The sequence below is a fragment of the Parasteatoda tepidariorum genome, chromosome 10 (assembly GCF_043381705.1).
Source record: "Parasteatoda tepidariorum isolate YZ-2023 chromosome 10, CAS_Ptep_4.0, whole genome shotgun sequence".
NCBI lineage: Eukaryota > Metazoa > Arthropoda > Arachnida > Araneae > Theridiidae > Parasteatoda > Parasteatoda tepidariorum.
This window is the reverse complement of record NC_092213.1, coordinates 17203412-17208885: the sequence shown is the minus strand read 5'-3', so window position 1 is coordinate 17208885 and position 5474 is coordinate 17203412. Positions and strand designations below refer to the sequence as shown.

At 28.5% G+C, this 5474-nt stretch overlaps 1 protein-coding gene across 1 annotated transcript in view; it reads right to left on the bottom strand.

Moving 5' to 3' along the window:
• LOC107451779 (probable G-protein coupled receptor AH9.1) overlaps positions 1-4859 on the bottom strand; it is a 15638-nt gene extending 10779 nt beyond the window's left edge. Inside the window, exon 1 of the mRNA XM_071186665.1 lies at positions 4800-4859. The gene's annotated coding sequence lies outside the window, so the exon portion shown is untranslated. The remainder of the gene's footprint in view (positions 1-4799) is intronic.
• Between the last annotated feature and the right edge of the window lie 615 nt (positions 4860-5474).

Here is a 5474-nt window from a genome sequence, read left to right as displayed (position 1 = left end):
ATCCAGTAGTAATTCTTTTGTGACATAAATTGAAGACGCACTGGAACTGTCAATTGCATCTACAACTGACTTTATTGCATCAAAATTATTAGCGTAAAAACGTGCAGCTTCAATCCATGTACCCCACCTAGTTATCACGGGCTGTGGAGGTAAGGACAAATCAGGATTCATTTCTTTATACAATTTTATGCGCACAGGTGCCTTGAGAAAAACTTGCTTGATACTAGAAATTAAATCATTCACAGAGGAGAATACTTCTCGAACAGTCACAGCCAGTCTGTGAACAGCATGAGCCAAACATGTAATATGAAGCATTCTGGGATAAAAAAATTTCCAGTGCTGCTGCAGATTTGACCATATACGGAGCGGCATCACTGACAAAAATCAAAACATCTTCAGAACCATCTTTATCAGGCCATGATAATCTGATAGAATCATTGACAAACCTTGCTATGGTTGAATGATTGACTTTTTCAAGGGCTTTGCTTGCTAGAAGATGTGGTCAAGTAGGTATATTATCCATTTTTCCACAAATAAAATGAGCAATATAGCGACCGCACTTATCTGTCGTCTCATCGACTTCAATCCATATAGGGCCATCTGCAATATCTCGTCGAATATCATCCAGTACTTCGTTATATATCGGTTGAAAGAAGTTCTTTCTTTAAGTCGATTCATCGGGAATGATCTGATTGGTACAATATTTTTTTTAAAAACTGTCTTAAGTTTGGATTATTTAACTTTTTTAAAGGAATATTGCTGCTTACTAAGGCTTTGCATAAATCACGAGAAAAATCACTTTCCTTTTTAGCTGCTTGAACAGGAATAGTTAATAAACTTTGAACAAATCCTTTTGTATTCTGCTTTTTCTTCGCGGAGTGAGCATTAGTTTTTATATGTTGATCGATTTGGTGCTTTTTTTTCCACAGGAAATGTGTTTTTGACAAATCACACAAAATACTATTTCCCCATCGGTCGTAAAGTCCTTCCCATAGTCCGAAATCCATGTCTTCATTAAATTTGATTTAGTCGACTTAATTTTTGGCATATTATAAAATTCAGTAGTCAAAAATCACGTTCGAAGCTTCACGAACTACGTATTCAACTGATGGATGTAAAAACTATCTATCTATCGGATGGACTATCGAAATATGTTAGAATAGCAGCTCTCTCCGAAAATGTATTCACTCCACCTTTTAACTAATCAATCACAGGAAAGGGAGGTCATTTTCCACCTACCACAGAAGCCTTATTTTTCCCTTATTCACCCTCCATCTATAACAATGGGCTCGCCAATGTTTTTATGGTTTCTCGCCCAGGAACAATGTTTTCATGGGGCACATTAGGACCCATAATCCTCATAGAACAATCCCTGACGTCTGTAAGCTACTTGAACATAGTTGCAGACCAGGTTCACCCATTCATGACAACAGTTTTTCCTGCGGGGGTGGTGTTTACCAACAGGATAATGCACCATGTCATAAGGGTCGAATCGTCATGGATTGGTTCCAGTAACATTCCAGTGACTTTCAAGTCATGTCTTGGCCCCCAAATTCACCTGACCTTAATCCAATGGAGCATTTGTGGCCCTACTCTGAAAACCAAATTCGTCCTGCCACGCTACCCCCTCGCAGTGTGAGAGAATTGCAGGACCAGTTGGTGAGCGCTTGGTACCAGATATCTCAGACTACCTATCAGCACCTTGTGGAATCAATGCCACGGTGGGTGCTAACAGTTTTGAGGGTTAAAGGTGGCCCTACATATTATTAGCAGGGTGGTCATAATGTAATGGCTCTTCGGTGTATTAACTCTTCAGTTTCTTAGTATCATTTATTTAAGTAACAAATTAGTTAATAATGACACATTAAAAATTAGTTATCGGTTCATTGTAATAACTAGTTAAAAATAGGATGAGAAGTTATTAAAACGTCAATGATAAATAACTAATTAACGATAACAGTTAAAGTAAGTGTTAATAACAGATAAAAAAAATATTTAACTTAGTAATAGGTGAAGCATTGTTATCAACAACAGGTAAAAACCTAGTTAAGAATGACGGCTTAAGCACTATAACTGGTAAAGATATAGCTAATCTTAATAGATTTTGCACCAGTTAATGTTACTAGATAACTACTACTAGTAACTGTTGACTATTTGCTTCTTTTTCAATATAATAATATAGGTGGAAAACAGAATTAGGGAAAGTTATAATTTTTAAAAGTTGTAGAAAAAAATAGTTTTCAAAATTTTTCAGTATACGCGATTTCAAATTCCTAAATTCAATATATTTTTTACACTTTAAATTTGTCACAGAATGAAGTAAGTAAGATAGTTATTTTTCTTCTAAAAGCTACTTGACGCAATTATTTTGTCTTTCAACTTATCGGTTCAAGTAATCTTTAATTAAATGAATTGTTGAACTATCGAACCATTACACCATGGAATTACTGTAATTAATTATTAGAAAAAAGAAAAAAAATATCTTTGTGCTCCATGTTGTCTAGCAATATTTTATTTTTCCTTTTCAGAAATCTTTGGAATTTATAAAAGAAAACAAAAAGTTTGTACTCTACAAATTAAATATTTATATTTCTAAGCATTTTTTCAATACGTTTTTATTTCGACTTATTAACAAAGGAAGAATTTTATTTATTTATTTATTTTTACTTTTCTTATCAACATATGAAAAAAATAGCTCACCGTAAGAAACAGTACATTTTAAAATATCTAACATTTAAAATAATTTCATAAATAATTTTAAATCTTTAAATTAAGTCTTTTTTCTAATAGTTATTAGGAACACAGTTTTTTTTTACTTACACATAATACCCTAATCTTTATTTTGATTCATATTTATAGAGATAAGTAGCCGAACAAACTAAAAACTTTATTTTTTTGTATTTATATATATCACAGACCAGCAAATAGCAAATTATACTTTACTTAACCCTTATTATCAGGTAGGAGCTTCAGTGACACAAAATCGAAGTGTTCCTGAATAAAAATTAAGGCAAATCTTGCAAAATAATCCCTATGACCTCATAAGTCACATGCGAAAAGAGAAACGTTAATAATTACATTTGGTCAATTAAATAGGTTGAGGGAATAATATGGTTCTCTCGGTTCGGCTTAAGGGAAAATTAAAAATGTTAATTCATGTATACTTGAGATTTAAATATAGAACCAAAACTTTGAATGTGAATAAATAAATGCGAGAAAGCGTTCAGTTTTGAATAATAAAATAAGAAGAAAATTTAGATAAAAACATAAAAAGATAAGTTGAAGCTTTTGATGATAAAAATATTGTCGTAATTAAAATTTACTGAGAATATCATTTACTTCTATCTGTATCTACAAGACATGTATAAAGTGGTAATTAAATTTAGTAAAAAAGTTCATTTATTTTATATCTGTAGAAAGTAGTTAAAGAATATTCTACGAAATTTACTTATTTCAATTCATGTTAATAGAGAATAGCAAACGAATATAATACAAACTTTATTTCGATTTATATTTATAGAAAGTAGTAATTAAATATACAGAAAATATTATTTACTTCCATTCGTATCTGTAAAAGATATAGAAAGTGGTTAATTGAATACAGTAATAAAGCACATTTATTTAATTCATATCTGTAGAAAATAGTTAAAAAATATTCTACAAACTTTATTTATTTCTATTCAAATCTATTAAAAGTATTAATTAAATGTTCTAAGAAATTCCTTTATTTAGATTTATATCTATATAAAGTGACATAATGAAAAATTCCGTTATTTCGATTCAGAACTGGAGAAAGTAGTAAATGAATATTCTACAATCTTAAGGAAAGTACTAAGTTAAAGCAATACAAGCATTATTGATACATAAAAATTTAGTATGAGTAATACAAGTATTATTGATACATAAAAATTTAGCATACGCAATATATATGTGATAAATTTCGCAATTTCCAATGTCATTAAACTTTTTTATCTGCCTTAATATCATGAAATATTTAATTTCTACAAATAGTTTTTTATCGGAAATTTATTTGTGAAATTAAATTATCTATGCTGATATTTTTTTTAAAATTAAAATTGAATTATTTTTTTTAAGTACAGTTAAGGAAATAGTATGTTTCAGGTTTTATATTTGTATTTAAATAGCAAATAAATTATTAGAATTAAATGTTATTCTTTAATTTTATACTATTAGTAATCAAGTAAAACTATTAAGTAATTTTTTTTTTCGTTTTTCACATCTATTATAAAACATCTATTATAAAGCAATTAGGTTATTATTTAAAGGCAAAAATAAATAAACTCTGAAAATGTATCTTCAATTATCTAAGGAAATACCTGTGACAATGAGTAGAATTAATTAGACTAGTTATCAAAATCTTTAATTTTAATTAAATTAATATTTTTCTAAAAGGGGGCTTTCTCAAATAAAAAGAAAAATTTAAGGATGGAGAATATTCCTTTAGGTTAGATAAAAAAATTACTGATCTCATGTAGACCCAGTTTTCGCTGAACATGATCGTTAAATAATAGGTAATTTTTTTCCTCCGTCTAATCAGTTTAATAAATTTTTCAGTAAATTTTAAGAACTAATAACATATATAATTTCTTGTACATGTAACATATAATTGCTTAACTTACGCAGTTGCTTTAACAATATTTTCTTTGCGGTACAGTGGGATTATGGTATAAATATTTTTCAAAATTATACTCAAATAATTATAAAAAAAACTATTAGTTTAAATAACTTAGGGCAATTCATAAACTCATCAATAGTATGAAAAAATTTAAATTACTCACCAAAATTAAGCAGAGTTAAAATGCTTCTTATGACAAAAGAAGTGATTGAAACACTAAATGGTAACAAAAAACTACTCCAGCGAAAAAAATAGCAATTGCTATTATTATTTGAATAGTAGTTTAATAAATTAAATAAAACAATGAATAATTTTACTTTTGTTTATAACATGTGATCTGTAGAAAATATAAGAACTATTATTTAGGTTCACGGAACTTTATGTGGATATTAATATTGCATCAATACATCTGCGCTAAAAACCCAACATGATCATCACGCAATACCATACTATGTATCCAATATGCGTTAATCAATCATTCTTGAATAGCGTATAAACATAATAAATAAATTGAATCACTTTTCAAATTAATATGAATTATTTTCACTGCTTAAGCAAACATATTGTGTAAATGGGGTAGTTTCCTTTTTTATCCAAAATGTTAAAACAATTCCGTACGAAAATTGACAAAATATTTAATCAGTATTAATCCTAGAATAGATGATATTCTAACCTTCTTTTTTTGTAATACGATTTGCAATTATAATGATGATATCATTATTGCAAACGATTTTGTATTGAAACAAAAAGTTTCGAAAGCAAACTTTCCGTTTCAATATTAAATATTTTTTCAATACTATACCGACAATATTTTTTATTGTAACTTTTACATCAAATT